The sequence below is a fragment of the Palaemon carinicauda genome, chromosome 37 (assembly GCF_036898095.1).
Source record: "Palaemon carinicauda isolate YSFRI2023 chromosome 37, ASM3689809v2, whole genome shotgun sequence".
Classification (NCBI taxonomy): Eukaryota; Metazoa; Arthropoda; class Malacostraca; order Decapoda; family Palaemonidae; genus Palaemon; species Palaemon carinicauda.
In genome coordinates this window covers 71,978,191-72,000,232 of record NC_090761.1, presented here as the reverse complement: position 1 = coordinate 72,000,232, position 22,042 = coordinate 71,978,191, and the positions used below count along the sequence as shown (strand labels likewise).

General features: G+C 36.3%; 1 long non-coding RNA gene across 1 annotated transcript; it reads left to right on the top strand.

The window, feature by feature from the left end:
- The first annotated feature begins 26 nt into the window (after window positions 1-26).
- On the top strand, window positions 27-7,542 carry LOC137629796 (uncharacterized). Its single transcript, XR_011041611.1, has 3 exons — window positions 27-3,019; window positions 3,753-3,855; window positions 4,703-7,542. It is a non-coding gene; the product is annotated as an uncharacterized lncRNA (long non-coding RNA).
- Window positions 7,543-22,042: the final 14,500 nt, after the last annotated feature.

Genomic DNA, 22,042 nt, shown 5'->3' with positions numbered 1-22,042 from the left:
AATTCCAGAAGTACAAATGGCAAGCTATGTGATACTCGAATCATGGATAGAGATTCATCAATACAGCTACCGAAGAAAGAATCAGCCAATCGAAAAATTCCTAAAGTGCAAGGTGCAACATTTATACTCGAATCATGGGTAAAGATTCATTAGTACAGCTTCTGAAGAAAGAATCACCCAAATCAAGAAATTCCGGAAGTACAAAATGCAAGCTATATGATACACGAATGATGGGTAAAGAATCATCAGTACAGCTACCGAAGAAAGAATCAGCCAATCAAGAAATTCCCGAAGTCCAAGACGCATGCTAAATGATACTCGAATCAAAAGTAAAAATTCATCAATAAGATTACTGAAGAAAGTATCACCTAGTCAAGAATTCTGAGGTGCAAAATGTAAGCTAAACAATAATCAAGTCATGGTTTGCAAGAAAACCAGTATAGCTACTGAAAAAAGAATCGCCCAATCTAGATATTCCTGAAATACAAAAGCAAGATAAATGTTACTTGAAACTTTGGTAAAAATTAGTGCAACTATAGAGGATAGCATGAGCCAATCATGAAGTTTCAAAAATGCAAGCCAAATGTTACTTAAACTAGGGGTAAAGATTCATCAGTACAGCTACTGAAAAAAGTATCAGCCAGTCAAGAGATTCCATAAATGCAAAATGCAAGCTATAAGATATTGGAAAAGTGGCTGAAGATTCATCAGTACAGCAATTGAAGAAAGCATCAGTCAATCAAGAGATTCTGGAAGTGCAAAATGCAAGCTAAATGTTACTTGAACTGCGAGTAAAGATTCATTAGTAAAGCTACTGAAGAAAGCATAATCCAATCAAGAAATTCCTGAAATGCAAAATGCAGGGTAGATGATACTCGAACCATGGGTAAAGATTCATTAATACAGCTGCTGAATGAAGAAAGCATAATCCAGTCATAAAATTCCTGTAGTGCAAATTGCAAGCTAAATATTACTTGAACTATGAATAAAGATTCATTAGTACAGCCACTGAAGAAAGCATCCTCCAATCAAGAAATTCCCGAAGTGCAAAATGCAAGCCCAAAGATTCAGTAGTACAGCTACTGGAGAAAGCATCACCCAATCAAGAAATTCCGAAACTGCAAGATGGAAGATAGATGCTACTCGAATCATGGGTAAAGATTCTTAAATAGAGCCACTAAAGAAAGCATCAGCCAATCAAGAAATTCCGAAAATGGAAAATGCAAACTAAATGTTACATGAACCATGGGATATTGATTCATCAGTACAAATACTGAAGAAAGCATCAGTCAATCAAGACATTCCAGAAATGCAAGAGGCAAGCTTAATGTTACTTGAACTATGGATAAAGATTCATCAGTATGGCTTCTGAAGAACCCATCAACCAATCAACAAATTCCGAAAGTGCAAATTTCAAGTTAGATAATGATAGAATCATGGGTAAAGACTTATCAGACAGCTACTGAAGAAAATATCAGCCAATGAAGAAATTTCGATAGTGCAAAAAGGCTAGCCAAATAATACTATGATAAACTGATTTATCTTGAAAGGAGGATCTCTGAACATTTGACTCAGACATTATCAATACTATATCATCAAGACGTACTGTATTGTAGACAAGATCACAAAGGTCTATTGAAGTTATAACACCAGAGAGTTATGTTTAGGGTTACCTAATTAAAGCCAAGAGAAACCCTACCAGTAAGGTTTAAAAATAGAAAACTACTGTGTTCAGGGATGTCAAGATACAGAACATTCTTATTACCAGGAGAAAAAGGCTACAAACATACACCTCAAAGAAGGACACCGACCAAGCTGATGGTAGCTGAAGTAAAGACTCGGACGTGGAAGGACCATCATCAATAGAGCCAGTAATAATAAGAAATAACAAAGACATAATAATATACAGAAAGGAGAGATGATCAATTAGGGAGAGAATCAAACATTAAACCAAGTGGATGTTACAAATGCTTTGCACCTGTTAACCAGGGTGTCCATTGAGATCTGTTAGGAACGGGGGAAGAAGCAGACTTTGACTATTGCTGCCTACAGACCTGGAACCTAAGAAGAGAACCAGGCACAGGGTTAGACCACTTCCTTGTTGAACAGGGTGTCCGTAGAGAGCTGTTAGGAACTGGGGAAGAAGCAGACTTTTGCAATTGCTGCCTACAGAGCTGGTACCCAGGGAAAGAACCAGGCTTAGATCACTGGAACCTGTCTGAATATTTAACCAGGGTGTCGTAGAGAGCTACTAGGATCTTGAGAAGAAGCAGACTCTGTCAATTGCTGCATATAGATCTGGCACCCAGGAAGAGAACCAGACATAGGCTTAGACCACTGGAACCTGTCTTCATGACTAACCAATGTGTCCGTAGAGAGTCGTTAAGAACTGAGGATGAACCAGACTTTGGCAACCACTGCGTACAGAGCTTGTACCCAAAAAAAGAACCACACTTTGGCAACCGCTGCCTACAGAGCTGGTACCCAGGGAAAGAACCAGGCTTAGATCACTGGAACCTGTCTTCATGTTTAAGGGTGTTGTGGAGAGCTGCTACGATCTGGGCAAGAAGCAGACATTGTCAACCGCTGCCAATAGATCTGGCACACAGGAAGAGAACCAGGCACAGGCTTAGACCACTGGAACCTGTCTTCATGACTGACCAGGGTGTTCGTGGAGAGCCATTAGGAACTGAGGATGAAGCAGACTTTGGCAACCGCTGCCTACAGAGCTGGTACCCAGGAAAAGAACCAGGCTTTGGCAACTGCTGCCTACAGAGCTGGTACCTAGGAAAAGAACCAGGCTTAGACCACTATAACCTGTCTCCATGGTTGATCAGGGTATCCGTGGAGAGCTCTCAGGAACTGGGGAAGCAGCAGACTTTGGCAACAGCTGCTTACAGAGTTGGTACCCAGGAAAAGAACCAAGCTTAGACCCCTGGAACCTGTCTTCATGGGTGAGCATTGACACTGAAATGCTAACTCTGCCCCAGCGTCTTGAACGTCCTATTCCATCTTATTGGTGAGTATTGAAACATTTATTAATTAAATATTTCATTTTCTTGATTTCATTCAGATATAAAGTGCCATATGTCATTCTCATTCATAAAATATACCATATTAAGTATATAAGAAACTAGAGTAAGCAATGATTAGCAGTTATAAAAAATGAATTTAAAGGCAGTATATACTATATGGCACAAATTTCTATGAACTTAAATATATGACAGACAAAGATAAATATATTTTTAATGTGACTAGGAAACTTGAGTATATCCCTGAAGATCAGTAGTAGCTTCCTCACATTAAAGGATCTATATAATATCAATTTGCTAAGCTGTTTCTTTACATACCTAGGTTATTGTCAGGCAAAGGTATATTAATCGTCATGAATCCAGAGAACCAAAGAGTAATGAGTCTATTAGACGTATAGGCAGTCAACTAGGTAGATAACTTCAGCAACTGAAATGGGCCATTTCTCTTTGGAATTGGATGACTTTATATAAAAGAGTAACTTCTAAGCTTATCCCTAGCTCTTAAGCTAAAAGATAACCATTTGAAATGTAGATTTTTTTCATCCAATGATGATTTGAAGGAAAGTTAATTGCCCATTCATATTTCAGTTTGTGTAATTTGGTATATTTGATCGATTTTTCTCTAGTTTCATAAGTTAATTAGGAGGTACTGGATATGTATCTTCTAACATTCTAGAAATCAATAGCTCAAAAGGGTCTGATTACAGTTTTCTGTTTCAGGCTCATCAACTGCTGAATCAGTCAATACTGAAAGGGAAAAATTCTGTTCAGGCTTGAAAACTGAACAGTTGGTGTTACTCTTCAGGCTCTACGGCTTTTAAAGGTATGGTGTTGATGAAAGAAAGACTCCTACTTGAATAAGAATAAATCTAAGATTTATGAAGTATATCTATAGAGATTTAGAAGTATCTGGAGCCTGATAACGTGTTGTGGGAGTGATTAGTATTAGGCAAAGAATTTGGGTTAAGGAATTTTAAGCAAACATTTTGATGGAGGTTAGCATCAAGGGAAACTTTGTTTTAATAAGACTAGTTGAATATTTTGAGAGTAGATATCAGTTTTTAAAAGATTACTTTGAGTTCATACACAGCATAGCTAGTTAGATCCTTGCAGTTTTAATGGGAGTTGATGACAGATTTAACAGTTTTAAAGTACAGTTTGTAATCCAGATAGTGTTGTTTCCTTGCTTGGACAATATGATGCTTAAATTTCGGTGTTCAATGATAAAGAAAATTAAAGAGGTACTTCGAGAACTGGAAACAAATCCAAGAGAAGGGCGTTGTTGGTATTAATATTATAAGTTTGAAAAATAGTGGTAGGTCTCATGCAGGTAAGGGATATTAGGAATAATAATAATGGGGAAGAGACAGAACTGCATACTGTATTTTGCTGTTTGGGATTCACTCCTAGAAGTTCCTGCAATTCTCGTAGGAATATTGATTACAATCGAAAATTTTGTTATGTCAAAACTTACTGCAACTGGGACCAAAGGGTTCAGTAAAGAGTCCTTGATAAAACCTTTCAGATGTTAAATATTCTGTCAAAACCATCTAATTCCCCTAAGTTAAAAGATATTTAGTACCTACCCATTGCCTAGTGTCCTTCTAATACCTCAAATCAATAGATTTCAGTGTGAAATGATATAATTAACTTGATACTCTACTCCTCAGGAAAGCAATGGAGAGTTGTGTGGCCAGAACAATTGACTATTTCATATCAACATTGGTAAGAAATCAAGAGGATCCTGCTACAAAAGAAGATTTATTTGTTAAGAAATCAAGAGGATTCTGCTACAAAAGAAGATTTATTTGCCAGAAAATCAAGAGGATTCTACTACAAAAGAAGATTTATCTAGCATCATTTGGCAGAAACTAGTGCTTAGGAATGTACTGAAAGGGATGACTCGTTTTATTTGAAAGGAAGGATTAGTTTGTTCCCGAAGTTCAAATATCTCAAATTTAGTAGTTCCAATAAGTAATTAGTGACATGTTTATGATTTTAAGGATAGCTATTTTCCTTACTTTCACAATTAGGGCTAGTATTATGCTTAGTAATTTGGTACAATAGCATCATAGCAGAACATAAGACAAATTCAGTCGCGTTCAAAGTCTTCGAATGGTATTTCAAAAAGAAAATATTTGGAATTCTTAGATGTCAGTTTAGTTCAATAAGCTTAAGTTCACACCAGTTCATGATAACAGGTCGTCCTTTGCTGAACTTATCAATTTTAGGGTATATTCGCCTAAAATTCTTTAGTTTTGATATGTAATATCAAGTAGCTAATAGTTCAGTGATAGTTCCAACCAATTCAGTCAGTTCTGAATATGCTGTAGTTATTTTGACTCAAGTTCTTCTTACTTGAAGAGATTATTAATATTTCCTGTAGTTTTCATGAAGTTATTGTGCTTCGTAGCACTTGATTCATTAGATGCAAAGAGTAGAATTTACTGGTTGTTTTCAAAATGCTCTTAGTTGTAGTAAGAGATCATCTTGAGACTAGAAGTGGTGCGTTAGCCCTGTTATTTTTTAGCAAGATAAGAAAGGCTCTTATAGATTGCAGTAGAGCAAGCTTCTCATTTATTGCCATCATTCGGTTTTAGCAAAGTTTCGAATGAAATTTCATAATATATTTTAGGTCTAGAGCTTGTATCTAATTGATATCATGCAAGCAGTTGCAAGCTTGCTTGAACTTAGTTACATCATTCGGTTTTAGCAAAGTTTCGAATGAAATTTCATAATATATTTTAGGTCTAGAACTTGTATCTCATTAATATCATGCAAGCAGTTGCAAGCTTGCTTGAACTTAGAGACCTAGGTTACGTCAAGATTTAGTTCAATACAGGAAGAATATCATAGACAGAATTACCAACACAGCTTCATGTTAGAATCATTCTCAGCACAGCAAATGAAATTCGTCACAAATTCTGGCCAATTAAAACAAAATGTTCTTAAATTTGTACCAAGTTTGCCATGACAATTGTGCATCTTGCTAAGCCTTTAAACGCAGGAAAACCTTTGCTCAGAAAGTAATGTTACTGTCATGGTGTATCTACATATTTCAAGACACAGTTGGCATGTAGATGTTCCAAGTGGAAATTACTATTCTAAGGAAAGTTTGGTATTAATGATAACAGTATTTTAGGTATGCAGAATGTAAACAAGTTAATCCCAATTAAAGTATAGTATTTAACTTACTGAAATTCAAAATAAGAATTCTACTTTAAGGGGATTTCGGTACTTTTAATATATTTCTAGATTTTCATATCTTAAGTAAAACACGGGCTCTTGTGTTGGCATCCCGTGAGACTAGGTACTGTTAGTAATGATTTTTAGGAACTTTGGATTACTAATTATTTAATCCACAAGAAAATTTAAGTGTATGAGTTTTTTGGTCATGTGGAGAATATTTTAGGCATATGGATTGATAAGTAGGCCTACACTCTAACCTAAAATGGTAGAGATAAAAGTGTATTTGAGTTTTTTGGTCATGTAGAGAATAATTTAGACATATGGATTGATAAGTAGGCCTACACACTAACGTAAAACGGCTGAGTTAAAAGTATAATATATTAATGAGAATTGTAAAATCAAAATTACCACAAGTCCAAAGGGAATTTTGAATAGGTTAGCAACAATATATAGTTTTGAATATATCAAAATTCATAGATATTGCTAGGTTTACTTTTAGCATCTCATCTTGTAAGCTTAGTATTTCTTCAGAGCAATAGATAATCTGGAGGTTTTTGTTGGAAAACATAAATTATCGCAATGGATTTCATAGCTGTTACTATACAAGTAACTATTATTGTACTATAGAGCAGATATAGAAGTAGCCATATGAAGTACAGTTTAGTAATTTCATAGTAATGATGAAATTTCAATTAGTGATTAGAAGTTAAATCTCAATGGATGAATACATTCTGGACTTCAGAATAAAGTAATTTCAGTCAATGTTTTAGTTATATTCTGAAATAAGAGAGATTTTAGATGCTTTTAAGATTGAAAAGTCTCGTAATTTATAGTTACCAAAGCCACAGTGTCTTGATATATGGGTTTATTTAGGTTAAGATATCTTTTTAATATGAATCCCATTGAGTTTCAGTTAAAGCAAAATCAAAATTCTTAAATTTGCAATTTAAAAATCTAATTTGCTAATTTCATCAATGGGAAATTATTTGTAATTCAAAATTGTAAATTGCATTTATTGTAAAAGGACTTCTGTACTTCTGCTTATGCTCAGTTCTAGCTAGACTTCTCCTCAAATATTTAAACTCGATTGTAATTTTGTTTAGTTTCATCTTGAGTTCGGCAGACCACGTGGTCCTGTAATCTAGATTTTGAAAAATGTTCAAGGCACTACAACCTAGATTTTGAAAAAAAAATCGTTTAGTGATGCTGCAATTTATATTTTTCGAAAAAGTTTATATGCCAAAATTTGCATAAAGTGAAATCAGTTCTAATCACTTGCAGAGATTTAACCATAGTCAAAATGTCAGAGACCTTTTTTTATCTAGATTTTGAAAAATGTTCAGGGCACTACAACCTAGATTTAAAAGAAAAAAAAATAGTTTAGTGACATTGCAATTTAGGTTTTTCGAAAAAGTTTATCTGCCAAAATTTGCATAAATTTAAATCAGTTTTAATCACTTGCAGAGATTTAACCATAGTCAAAATGTCAGAGACCTTTTTTTATCTAGATCATTCAGAAACTTTAGAAAATCTTTGAAGAGGTGATAGGCTTCTAGATTTAGATCATTCGGACATTTTGGTATATATTTAAAATCGGTAGCTTAGTATTAATGAAAAGGGCCCATAGCAGCATTACGGCTTTTCTGTTCTTAGCTGTATGAAAAAGTTAAAAGAGGATTCGAAATATTAATCATTGTTGGATATCACGCCCCTCACTCACTCTAATTATTGCGTGCAGTGTGAAGTTTTTTTTATTTTGCTAGAACAGCCATGACCACTTCACACTTTTTTAAGTAATTTATTGATTCTTCAAGCATTCCTATCAATTTTGTGCTTGCATAAGGTCTTTACATGCTTCTCTGAAACATCATTTAACTCTAAAAGATGCTTAATACAGTCCCTTTTAAGACGTAGCTGTTATTCTGTCCCATGATACAGATCTGATAGTCAGCATAGTTTGAACTATCGTAAGATTTTATATGTAAATATATTTATGTCGAACATATGTTTAGACAATTCTCGAGATTTTTCCATTAAGGTTTGAGAAGTTAATTTTCTCTATCAAGATTCATGGTTAGTCTTTCCATAATTTTTGAGAAGGTAGGCATTTAGCTTTCAATGTTGAGGACAAAGTTCGAACTGGAGCAATAGACCTAAACATTAATTCCTAAAACTTTGTTTTAAAGAAAACCAAATTAATTAATTAATTTTATAACTGAAGCAATAAGATTAAGCATTAATTCATAAAATTTTGTCTTAAAAGTAGCCAATTAATTCATAATTTCTTAGACAATGTTGAAGTACAGAAGTTCTCCCATATGCCATGTGTAGTTAGAAAAACTCCGAAAGATTGTAGATAGAAAAACTTGGAAAGACTTACAAAAATAAAGAGAACTCCCTGGAGTCAGCATTGCAATGACCCAAGGAGGGGAGTGTCTCACCGGGAGGTGACCAGCCAGTTATCGGCTTCGAAACATTTCAAAAGAGCTGTTTTCTAAGCTGGCAGCTGATGCTGAGATTGGAGAAGTCTCCCCCTTTTTTCCCTTTTTCTCTCACAGATGCATATTCGTTTTCTATGACACTCTTGAAGGGTCGGTCTCTTTCAAATGTGATAGAACACTGCTGTGTGCAGAAGTCCAAGTGGGTTGGGGAAAGTTATTTCTGAAATAAGCTTTTGTATGTTTCCATTCACATGTTTTGATTTAGTACTTAAGTAGACTCTTGTCTGATTTGTAATTGTTTTATGAAATGTGGTTTAGAATTTCTTATCTATGTTGTGGTCTGATGGTGAAAGAATTGCATTTCAATTCTTTTATGGATGTGGTATGAGAATTCTTGGAGGTTTAATTTTGCATTTTGATTTTCTAATTTCAATTTTCTTGAGATTTTATATACAGAACTTTTCTTCTTTTTAATGAAAATGGATATATTTTTCGTGAGAATTGTCGTTTTCGAGAAAGTTTTAATGTTTTTTCATATATTTCAATTTTGATATTCAAATTACCGTTTCCTGTTAAATTTCGTGTAAATATGTTAACGTATTATAATGGAACATTTAAATTCGTATATAATTATTTTCGATGGTTAAAAAGAAATCTTTCTTGAGCAGAACTTGTCATATTTGCTAATTATAAATTCAATTAATTTATCACATACTGATTTTTAAATGGTATTTTACATGAAACTTTGTTTTACAAAATAAGTATGAAATAAATTTATATCAGATGTCTCAAATAGTAGAACTATGAATTCAGTAATATTCAAAAGTTATTCTTTTAGTTAAGTGTATAACAATGTATTCAATTATGCCTTTGTGGACACATACAGACGTTTCAAAAGATGGTAGGCTTACCAAAGAGGGCTTAAATATATTTTCGTCTTAGGCCTGACCATCATTCTTTGTACTTGGGATAAAGGCCAGAACGACACTGGTTTGTTTTAGAGGTCTGTGTGAAAAATTACAAATTCATAAACTCGCCAGTGATTAGAGAAAATAGGTTTATATGCTAATCTTTGATGGATTTAGGTGATGTCCTTACCCTAAATTAAGGAAATATGAAATATTTGGCAAGACTTAAGGAAATGTTTGTTAACCTTTCCGAGATCTTAATGGAATGTATGTAAGGCTTTCAGAAGTCTTAGGAAAATGTTTGTTATCCTTTTAGAGGTCTTCAGGATATGTGTGTAAGCCTTCCAGAGGTCTTAAGGAAATGTTTGTTATCCTTTCAGGGGTCTTAAGGAAATGTTTGTTATCCTTTCAGGGGTCTTAAGGAAATGTTTATCCTAACCGAGGTCTTGAGGAAATTTTTGTTATCCTTTCAGAGGTCTTAAGGAACTTTTTTTTTTATCCTTTCAGAGGTCTTAAAAAAGTTTTTGTTATCCTTTCAGAGGTCTTAAGGATTTTTTTTATCCTTTCAGAGGTCTTAAGGAAATTTTTGTTATCCTTTCAGAGGTCTTAAGGAAATTTTTGTTATCCTTTCAGAGGTCTTAAGGAAATGTTTGTTATCCTTTCAGAAGTCTTAAGGAAATGTTTGCTAGCCTTTTAGAGGTCTTAAGGAAATGTTTGGTATCCTTTCAGAAGTCTTAAGGAAATGTTTGCTAGCATTTTAGAGGTCTTAAGGAAATGTTTGGTATCCTTTCAGAAGTCTTAAGGAAATGTGTGTAAGCCTTTCAGAGGTCTTAAGGAAATGTTTGTTATCCTTTCAGAGGTCTTAAGGAAATGTTTTTTTCAATCCTTTCAGAGGTCTTAAGGAAATGTTTGTTAGCCTTTCAGAGGTCTTAAGGAAATGTTTTTTATCCTTTCAGACGTCTTAAGGAAATGTTTGTTATCCTTTCAGACGTCTTAAGGAAATGTTTGTTAGCCTTTCATACGTCTTAAGGAAATGTTTGTTAGCCTTTCACAGCTCTTAAGGAAATGTTTATCCTTTCAGAGGTCTTAAGGAAATGTATCTTATCCTTTCAGAGGGCTTAAGGAAATGTTTGTTAGCCTTTCACAGCTCTTAAAGAAATGTTTATCCTTTCAGAGGTTTTAAGGAAATGTTTGTAAGCTTTTCAGAGATTTTAAGAAAGTGTGTGCAAGCCTCTCTAAGCTCTTAAAGAAAATGCGTAAGCCTTTCAGAGGTCTTATGGAAATGTGTAATAGTCTTTTAGAAATCTTAAGGAAATGTGTGTGAGCCTCTAAGAGGTCTTAAAGAAAGGTGCGTAAGCCGGTCTCGAGTTCAATTTTTGTTCACCTTTTCCGAAGCAGAGTCAGATGAGGGGATCTCGCCCCCTATCAAATAACTTGAAATAATTCTTGTAGTGAGTTTTGTGGCTTTCTTAGATGTCCAAACTTCACCATAGGTAAAAGTTGGTTTTTAGAACAAAGATTCTTTCTTGTCTTAAAACGACTGTGAGGAAACTGATCACATTTTACAGTTATTCCGTCCTGAAATCAAATAATTCAGCAGATTTCTCTGTTTGTTTACATCTATATAGGGAGCTGCTGCGTTTTTAGCACTAGGTGCATTCAGAACTTTGTGTGGTAATGGAGTTTGTAAACAATTCGTGACAGTGCAGCTATATATACGTAACCTAATTCCAGTCAGTAGAGTTTAACATTATTATATTAGTTTATAAAAGCAGTTTTTAAAAACCACATGTTCCGAGACACTTTTTGTGTGTTATGTATTTTCAACCCTGGTATTCTTATTTGTACTTAATGATAGAATCAGGACTTGCCTTCAAGGTAATTTGAGTTATAGATATAAGTTTTGCCGTTCAAGATATGTTAACTGGTATTTCGAAGAATTTTGAGGGTCAGAAAATATTAGATTTAAAAATCATCTCTCTTCATAAAGTTTCTGGTTGGGACACACCGTCTGTGAACCTCACTCTGGTGTACTCTAGGCACTAATGGAGCTTTGCAGCATAGGACATTTTTGTTTTATTGTTGCTACTGTTCTTTAAATATCTTATTTTTCCTTGATACCTTTCCTCACTGGGCTATTTTCCCTGTTGGAGCCCCTGGGCTTATAGCATCTTGCTTTTCCAACTAAGGTTGTAGCTCAGCAAGTATTGATAATAATAATAATAATCTGTTTGGTTGACAGAAGCGCCGGGTGGTGGCCGATGGGGTATCGTCCCTGACTAGTGATCACCAGACAGGGTTCGAGTCCGCTCAGAATCGTTAGTTTCTTTGGTCGCTGCAACCTCACCATCCTCGTAAGCTAAGGATGGGGGTTTTGTGGATCCTATAGGTCTTATCTGCTGAGTCATCACCAGCCATTGCCTGTCCCTCTTTGGTCCTGGCTTGGGTGCTGATCATATGTATATATGGTCAGTCTCTGGGGCATTGTCCTGCTCGATAAGGCAATGTCACTGTCCCTTGACCCTGCCATTCATGAGCGCCCTTTAAACTTTAAGAACTCTATTCCACTTTCCTTTCTCCCATATTATTGTCCATTATCTTGTACTTCAGATTAAAACCGAAGGAGTTTTCCTTTAGTTGCACCTGGCAGCTGAATGATATCCCCGGCTACAGCCCATATTACCCAAATTATATCAATCAAGTTAACTCTTTTATTCCGAAGCACTTGAGCCTTCCTGTTGTCAGAAAGTATCTGCAGGAGTTTATGATTCAGGCCATCTGTCCTGGTAAGACTATCTTATTCCCTAAAATTAGTGAATTTGGGACCTTTCGTCTCGAAGGTTGTAGTCCGAGAGGGATATTTTGCCTACGAATTTAATCAGTTTTAAGCTTTCCCTAGTAAGAAAATTAGTTTGATACTAAAATTCTGCCTTACGCTAAGAATTTCCATCAATTTGGGTGTTCTTTTCTTATTTGCCTTGAAAATTTGTTTGACTATTAGTTAGAAAATATTTCTAGCAAGTCTTGTGTTTTTCTAGAATTGGTCAGTTTAAGAATTTTATACCTTGAAAACTTCCAGTTAGTGAGGGCTTGTTTTTCCTGCAAAGTCTGTCAGCCTGAGAGATTTTTTTTCCCCTAGAAAAGGCAGTCAGTTTCTCTTGCTATGAATTTCTTTGGCTCTAAAGCCTGTCAATTAGACTGGGTTTATTCCCTCAAAACCCTGTCGGTTTGACTGGGTTTATTCCCTCAGAAGCTGTCGGTTTGACTGGATTTATTGATTCATAAACCTGTCAGTTTGAATTGGTTTCTTCTCTATAAAAACTGATAGCTTGACTTGATTTATTGCCTCAAAAGCATGCCAGTTTTACTTGGTTTATTCTCTCAAAAGCATATCAATTAGAATGGGTTTATTACCCCAAACAAAAGCCTGTCGGGTTAACAGGATTTATTGCGTCAAAAGCCTGTCAGTTTGCCAGAGTTTCTCCCATCAAATCCTTTCGGTTTGACCGAGTTTGTTCCCTCAAATACCTATCAGTTTTACTGGATTTATTGCCTCAAAAGCCTTTCAGTTTGACTAGGTTTATTGCCTTAAAAGCCTGTCAGTTTGACTAGGATTATTGCTTAAAAGGTCTATCAGTTTGTCTGGTCTTGTGGCTTCAAAGGCCTGTCTGTTTGACTGGATATATGCCAGAAACCCCTGTCAGTTTGACTGGGTTTATTGCCTGAAAAGACTGTCAGTTTGACAGAGTTTATTGCCTCAAATGCCGGTCAGTTTTACTAAGATTATTTCCTAAAATGCTTGTCAGTTAGACAGAGTTTATTGCCTCAAAGGCATGTCAGTTTGACTTGATTTATTGCCTGAAAAGCCTGTCAGTTTAACTTGGTTTACTCTCTCAAAAGTCTGTCAGTTTGACTGGATTTATTGCCGCAAAAGCATGTCAGTTTTACTTGGTTTATTCTCTCAAAAGCATGTCAATTAGACTGGGTTCATTGTCTCAAAATCAGGTCAGTTTGACTGGGTTTGTTCCCCCAAAGGCCTGTTGGTTTACCTGGATTCATTGCTTCAAAATCCTGTCAATCTTATTTGGTTCATTCTCTCAAAAGCATTTCAATTAGAATTGGTTTATTGCCCCAAAAGCCTGTCAGTTTGACAGGGTTTGTTCCCTCAAAAGCCTGTCGGTTCGACTGGATTTATTGCGTCAAAAGCCTGTCAGTTTGACTGAGTTCATTCCCTCAAATACCTATCAGTTTGACTGATTTAATGCTTGAAAAGCCTGTGAGTTTTACTGGGTTTATTGGCTGGAAAGCCTGTCAGTTTGACTTGGTTTATTTCCCGAAAAGCCTGTCAGTTTGACTGGATTTATTGCGTCAGAAGCCCGTCAGTTTGACTGGTTTTATTCCATCAAATGCCTGTCAGTTTGACTGGATTTATTGCCTGAAAAGCCTGTCAGTTTGAATGGATTTATTGCCTGAAAAAGCTTGTCAGTTTGATAGGGTTTATTGCCTTAAAGGCCTGTTATTTTAACAGGATTTATTGCCTGAAAGGCCTGCTAGTTTGACTGTGCTCATTGCCTGAAAAGCCTATTAGTTTGACTGGCTTTATTGCCTGAAAAGCCTGTCAGTTTGACTGGCTTTATTGCCTGAAAAGCCTGTCAGTTTGATTGGCTTTATTGCCTGAAAAAGCCTGTCAGTTTGACTGGGTTTATTGCCCCCAAAAGCCTGTCAGTTTGATTTGCTTTATTGCCTTGAAAGTCTATCAGTTGTAGTTGGTCAAGGGCCTTAAAAGCCTGTCAGTTTGACTGGATTTATTGCCTCAAAAGCCAATCAGTTTGACTAGATTTATTGCCTCAAAAGCCAATCAGTTTGACTAGATTTATTGCCTCAAAAGCCAATCAGTTTGACTAGATTTATTGCCTCAAAAGTCAATTAGTTTGACTGGTTTTATTTCCTCAAATGCCTGTTAGTTTGACTTGATTTATTGCATAAAACATCTGTCAGTTTGACTATGTTTGTTCCCTTAAATACCTATCAGTTTGACTTAATTTAATGCCTCAAAAGCCTGTCAGTTTGCCTGAGTTTATTGCCTTTAAAGCCTGTCAGTTTGACTAGGTTTATTGCCTAAAAGGTCTGTCAGTTTGACTGGGTTTAATGCCTCAAAGACTGTCAATTTGACTGGATATATGCCTGAAATCCCTGTCAGTTTGACTGGGCTTATCGCCTGAAAAGCCTGTTAGTTTGACTTGGTTTATTGCCTGAAAAAGCCTGTTAGTTTGACTTGGTTTATTGCCCCCAAAATCCTGTTAGTTTGATTTGCTTTATTGCCTTGAAAGTCTATCAGTTGTAGTTGGTTAAGAGCCTTAAAAGCCTGTCAGTTTGACTGCATTTATTGCCTGAAAAGCTTCTCAGTTTGACAGGGTTCATTGCCTGAAAAGCCTGTTAGTTTGACTGGCTTTATTGCCTGAAAAGCCTGTCAGTTTGATTGGCTTTATTGTCTGAAAAGCCTGTCAGTTTGATTGGCTTTATTACCTGAAAATGCCTGTCAGTTTGACTGGGTTTATTGCCCCCAAAAGCCTGTCAGTTTGATTTGCTTTGTTGCCTTGAAATTCTATTAGTTGTACTTGGTCATGAGCCTTAAAAGCCTGTCAGTTTGACTGCATTTATTGCCTGAAAAGCTTCTCAGTTTGACAGGGTTCATTGCCTGAAAAGCCTGTTAGTTTGACTGGCTTTATTGCCAGAAAAGCCTGTCAGTTTGATTGGCTTTATTGCCTGAAAAAGCCTGCCAGTTTGACTGGGTTTATTGCCCCCAAAAGCTTGTCAGTTTGATTTGCTTTATTGCCTTGAAAGTCTATCAGTTGTAGTTGGTCAAGAGCCTTAAAAGCCTGTCAGTTTGACTGGATTTATTGCCTGAAAAGCTTCTCAGTTTGACAGGGTTCATTGCCTGAAAAGCCTGTTAGTTTGACTGACTTTATTGCCTGAAAAGCCTGTCAGTTTGATTGGCTTTATTGCCTGAAAAAGCCTGTCAGTTTGACTGGGTTTATTGCCCCCAAAAGCCTGTCAGTTTGATTTGCTTTATTACCTTGAAAGTCTATCAGTTTTACTTGGTCAAGAGCCTTAAAAGCCTGTCAGTTTGACTGGATTTATTGCCTGAAAAGCTTCTAAGTTTGACAGGGTCCATTGCCTGAAAAGCTTCTCAGTTTGACAGGGTTCATTGCCTGAAAAGCCTGTTAGTTTGACTGGCTTTATTGCCTGCAAAGCCTGTCAGTTTGACTGGGTTTATTGCCCCCAAAAGCCTGTCAGTTTGATTTGCTTTATTACCTTGAAAGTCTATCAGTTGTAGTTGGTCAAGGGCCTTAAAAGCCTGTCAGTTTGACTGGATTTATTGCCTCAAAAGCCAATCAGTTTGACTAGATTTATTGCCTCAAAAGCCAATCAGTTTGACTAGATTTATTGCCTCAAAAGTCAATTAGTTTGACTGGTTTTATTTCCTCAAATGACTCTTAGTTTGACTTGATTTATTGCATAAAACGTCTGTCAGTTTGACTGTGTTTGTTCCCTCAAATACCTATCAGTTTGACTTAATTTAATGCCTCAAAAGCCTGTCAGTTTGCCTGAGTTTATTGCCTTTAAAGCCTGTCAGTTTGACTAGGTTTATTGCCTAAAAGGTCTGTCAGTTTGACTGGGCTTAATGCCTCAAAGACCTGTAAATTTGACTGGATATATGCCTGAAATCCCTGTCAGTTTGACTGGGCTTATTGCCTGAAAAGCCTGTTAGTTTGACTTGGTTTATTGCCTGAAAAAGCCTGTTAGTTTGACTTGGTTTATTGCCCACAAAATCCTGTTAGTTTGATTTGCTTTATTGCCTTGAAAGTCTATCAGTTGTAGTTGGTCATGAGCCTTAAAAGACTGTCAGTTTGACTGCATTTATTGCCTGAAAAGCTTCTCAGTTTGACAGGGTTCATTGCCTGAAAAGCCTGTTAGTTTGACTGGCTTTATTGCCTGAAAAGCCTGTCAGTTTGATTGGCTTTATTGCCTGAAAAAGCCTGTCAGTTTGACTGAGTTTATTGCCCCCAAAAGCTTGTCAGTTTGATTTGCTTTATTGCCTTGAAAGTCTATCAGTTTTACTAGGTCAAGAGCCTTAAAAGCCTGTCAGTTTGCCTGCATTTATTGCCTGAAAAGCTTCTCAGTTTGACAGGGTTCATTGCCTGAAAAGCCTGTCAGTTTGATTGGCTTTATTGCCTGAAAAAGCCTGTCAGTTTGCCTGGGTTTATTGCCCCCAAAAGCCTGTCAGTTTGATTTGCTTTATTGCCTTGAAAGTCTATCAATTGTAATTGGTCAAGAGCCTTAAAAGCCTGTCAGTTTGACTGGATTTATTGCCTGAAAAGCTTTTCAGTTTGACTGCATTTATTGCCTGAAAAGCTTCTCAATTTGACAGGGTTCATTGCCTGAAAAGCCTGTTAGTTTGACTGGCTTCATTGCCTGAAAAGCCTGTCAGTTTGATTGGCTTTATTGCCTGAAAAAGCCTGTCAGTTTGACTGGGTTTATTGCCTGAAAAAGCCTGTCAGTTTGACTGGGTTTATTGCCCCCAAAAGCCTGTCAGTTTGATTTGCTTTATTGCCTTGAAAGTCTCAGTTGTAGTTGGTCAAGAGCCTTAAAAGCCTGTCAGTTTGACTGCATTTATTGCCTGAAAAGCTTCTCAGTTTGACAGGGTTCATTGCCTGAAAAGCCTGTTAGTTTGACTGGCTTTATTGCCTGCAAAGCCTGTCAGTTTGATTGGCTTTATTGCCTGAAAAAGCCTGTCAGTTTGACTGGGTTTATTGCCCCCAAAAGCTTGTCAGTTTGATTTGCTTTATTGCCTTGAAAGTCTATCAGTTGTAGTTGGTCAAGAGCCTTAAAAGCCTGTCAGTTTGACTGCATTCATTGCCTGAAAAGCTTCTCAGTTTGACAGGGTTCATTGCGTGAAAAGCCTGTTTGTTTGACTGGCTTTATTGCCTGAAAAGCCTGTCAGTTTGACTGGGTTTATTGCCCCCAACATCCTGTCAGTTTGATTTGCTTTATTGCCTTGAAAGTCTATCAGTTGTAGTTGGTCAAGAGCCTTAAAAGCCTGTCAGTTTGACTGGATTTATTGCCTGAAAAGCTTCGCAGTTTGACAGGGTTCATTGCCTGAAAAGCCTGTTAGTTTGACTGGCTTTATTGCCTGCAAAGCCTGTCAGTTTGATTGGCTTTATTGTCTGAAAAGCCTGTCAGTTTGATTGGCTTTATTGCCTGAAAAAGCCTGTCAGTTTGACTGGGTTTATTGCCCCCAAAAGCTTGTCAGTTTGATTTGCTTTATTGCCTTGAAAGTCTATCAGTTGTAGTTGGTCAAGAGCCTTAAAAGCCTGTCAGTTTGACTGGATTTATTGCCTGAAAAGCTTCGCAGTTTGACAGGGTTCATTGCCTGAAAAGCCTGTTAGTTTGACTGGCTTTATTGCCTGCAAAGCCTGTCAGTTTGATTGGCTTTATTGCCTGAAAAAGCCTGCCAGTTTGACTGGGTTTATTGCCCCCAAAAGCCTGTTAGTTTGATTTTCTTTATTGCCTTAAAAGTCTATCAGTTGTAGTTGGTCAAGAGCCTTAAAAGCCTGTCAGTTTGACTGCATTTATTGCCTGAAAAGCTTCTCAGTTTGACAGGGTTCATTGCCTGAAAAGCCTGTTAGTTTGACTGGCTTTATTGCCTGCAAAGCCTGTCAGTTTGATTGGCTTTATTGCCTGAAAAAGCCTGTCAGTTTGACTGGGTTCATTGCCCCCAAAAGCCTGTCAGTTTGATTTGTTTTATTGCCTTGAAAGTCTATCAGTTGTAGTTGGTCAAGACCCTTAACAGCCTGTCAGTTTGACTGGATTTATTGCCTCAAAAGCTTCTCAGTTTGACAGGGTTCATTGCCTGAAAAGCCTGTTAGTTTGACTGGCTTTATTGCCTTAAAAGCCTGTTAGTTTGACTGGTTTTATTGCCTGAAAAGCCTGTCAGTTTGATTGTCTTTATTGCCTGAAAAAGCCTGTCAGTTTGACTGGGTTTATTGCCCCCAAAAGCCTGTCAGTTTGATTTACTTTATTGCCTTGAAAGTCTATCAGTTGTACTTGGTCATGAGCCTTAAAAGCCTGTCAGTTTGACTGCATTTATTGCATCAAAAGCCAATCAGTTTGACTAGATTTATTGCCTCAAAAGCCAATTAGTTTGACTGGTTTTATTCCATCAAATGCCTGTTAGTTTGACTGGATTTATTGCATAAAAAGTCTGTCAGTTTGACTGGATTTATTGCATAAAAAGTCTGTCAGTTTGACTGAGTTTGTTCCCTCAAATACCTTTCAGTTTGACTTGATTTAATGCCTCAAAAGCCTGTCAGTTTGCCTGAGTTTATTGCCTTTAAAGCCTGTCAGTTTGACTAGGTTTATTGCATAAAAGGTCTGTCAGTTTGACTGGGCTTAATGCCTCAAAGACCTGTAAATTTAACTGGATATATGCCTGAAATCCCTGTCAGTTTGACTGGATATATGCCTGAAAACCCTGTCGGTTTGACTTGGTTTCTTGCCCACAAAAGCCTATCAGTTTGACTAAGTTTATTGCCTACAAGGTCTGTCAGTTTGACTGGGCTTAATGCCTGAAAAGCCTGTTAGTTTGACTTGGTTTCTTGCTTACAAAAGCCTGCCAGTTTGATTTGTTTTATTGCCTTGAAAGTCTATCAGTTGTACTTGGTCGAGGGCCTTAAAAGCCTGTCAGTTTGACTGCATTTATTGCCTCAAAAGCCAATCAGTTTGACTGGTTTTATTCCATCAAATGGCTGTTAATTTGACTCGTTTTATTTCCTTAAAAGCCCGTCAGTTTGACTTGGTTTTTTGCCTAAAAGGTCTGTCAGTTTGACTGGGCTTAATGCCTCAAAGGTCTGTCAGTTTGACTGGATATATGCCTGAAAACCGTCAGTTTGACTGGATATATGCCTGAAAACCGTCAGTTTGACTGGGTTTGTTGCTTGAAATGTCTGTCAGTTTGACTGGGTTTATTGCCTCAAATGTCTGTCAGTTTGACTAGGTTTATTTCCTAAAATGCCTGTCAGTTTGACAGGGTTTATAGCCTCAAAGGCCTGTCAATTTGACAATTGTTGTCTTTTGCTAAGAATCTTTTTAGTCTGGAGATTTTTGCCTTAAAATGTTCATCTTGATAGAAATTTTTGCCTGGAAAGTCTGCCAGTTTAAAATTTTTCCCTAGAAAGACCGACTTTTTCTCAGAATTGATAAGTTTAAGTTATATGCCTTGTAAGTTTCAGTTCGAGATGGTTTTCTTTCCTTACATATTTTATCAGTTTTAAGATTTTAAGATATTTTGTCTTCGAAAGACCCACAATTTCACACTTTTTTTTTTAATTGAAATAAGAATCTGTGCACTCTGATGCAACACTTTGATAATAGTGTTCAACAGTATAGTACACTATTACTATTTGTACCAACTGTTAAATTTTACCAAAAAAAAATCAAGATTTTAAGAATTACTTTTCTTCTCACTGGAAGAAACGATACATACATTAAATACTGACAAAAATTACAATGTGTTTGCAACTTGAGATTTATCAGAAGTTTGGAATTGACATTTCAAAGCCAGTTTTTAGAGTGAACAATCTAAATATTCTCAAAATCAGTGTTCTTCATGAACACTGTAATGGGGCTCTGAGTAATCTACGCAATGTTCAAAATTGTGTAATCCTACGATAGTGATCACTACAGAACCACGTTGTTATAGTTATCAATCATTATCATCATCATCTTCCACGCCTATTGACGCAAAGGGCCTCTGTTAGATTTCGCCAGTCGTCTCTATCTTGTGATTTTAGATCAACACTTCTCCATTCATTATCATCTAATTCACGCTTTATAGTCCTCAGCCATGTAGGCCTAGGTCTTCCCATTCTTCTAGTGCCTTGTAGAGCCCAAATGAAAGTTTGGTGAACTAATCTCTTGGGGAGGGCGAAGAGCATGTCCAAACCATCTACATCTACCCCTCAGTATGAAACTTCAATTTTCATTTTAAACTGTTCCTACTGAGCTTCATGAAATAAAAATGAATGACTTATGTACCCTTGATTTGATAAGCGAAGGAAAAACCCATTAACTGGCACAGATAGGCCTATTCTTGCAAGCAATTTGAGGCTACAAATTTAAGTCCCAGAAGAGCAAAACCAACAATAACCAATACAGTTAGGCATGTTTTTTGCAAGCAATCTGAAATTATAATTTAAAGTCCCAGAAACTTTAATGGCACAACTCCAAAAAAAGGCGAATAAAACCAGGTATTGCATAATTCATATTACTTGGCAATTGTATGAATTTTGTAGAGCCTAATTGTACTAATTTACAGATTCTAAAAGCTCTGAAAAGTCAAAGAAAACCAGCTATTGCATAATTCTCATTATTTGGCAAAAAGATGAATTTTATAACTACGGTCTGCACGGTTGCAAGAGCCCGTGTCTGGCCGCAAGGCCAGGCCATCTAGAAGCAAGCAAACAAGAATTTTGTAAGGGCCTAATATCACAGACTCTAAAATAGACCAGTGGTCCAAAGAATAGCGAAAGCTGACATCAGTCCAATCTTCTGTCGGGCCTGAGTGAGCGATGGATGTTAACTTTGCTTTCTCAATTCACCTGATTCAGTCACTTTACATGGAATGGTGTATCTGACCTCAAGACGAAATATGTTTGGGTCACTTGTCTGCTTTTGATTGGGACGTATGTGTGTGTCTAGGTGTATCTATACTCATTTTTTTTAATGGGGCACATTAGCACTGACTCGTAGGGGTGCCATTTTAGCTCGGTAAAGTTTCCTACTAGCTGTGATTGGTTAGAATTATTTTATCTAACCAATCAGCTAGTCGGGAACTTTTCCAATCTAAAAGGACACTACCACGAGTAAGTGCAGATGCGCCTTATTAAAAAAAAAAATGGAGTATAATTGTATTGTTGTAACAGACTGAAGGATAACTTTGTAGTTTTGAATAAAATTAAAATTAGTTGAAATTTTGGTTTGTTTGTGAAATTCCCACAAATTTCATTAAAAGATATTTGAAAAGGTTGATAAGTTTTCTTGTTTGAGAGACATCTGAAATTAATATTATATAAATATATATAGATAAATATATATACACATGAATTTGTATGTGTACATATATACATATATATAAATATGTATATAATTATATATTCCATACTTAAAATTTGTAAACAAAGTCATGTAAACACCAATTGGTAAAAAGCACCAGAATAAGTATATAATTATAATGGGATAAATCTTTATTCTATTTTAAAGAATTAATCAATCTTATAGATTAACTAATTAGGTGTTGAATGAAATGCACCAAAAAGTGTTAATTCAGCGTAAGAAAATTAAATTTTGTAAATTAACTTTTAAAATTTTAATGGAAATAATTTTCAATTTAGCCCATAACGTAAATTAAAAT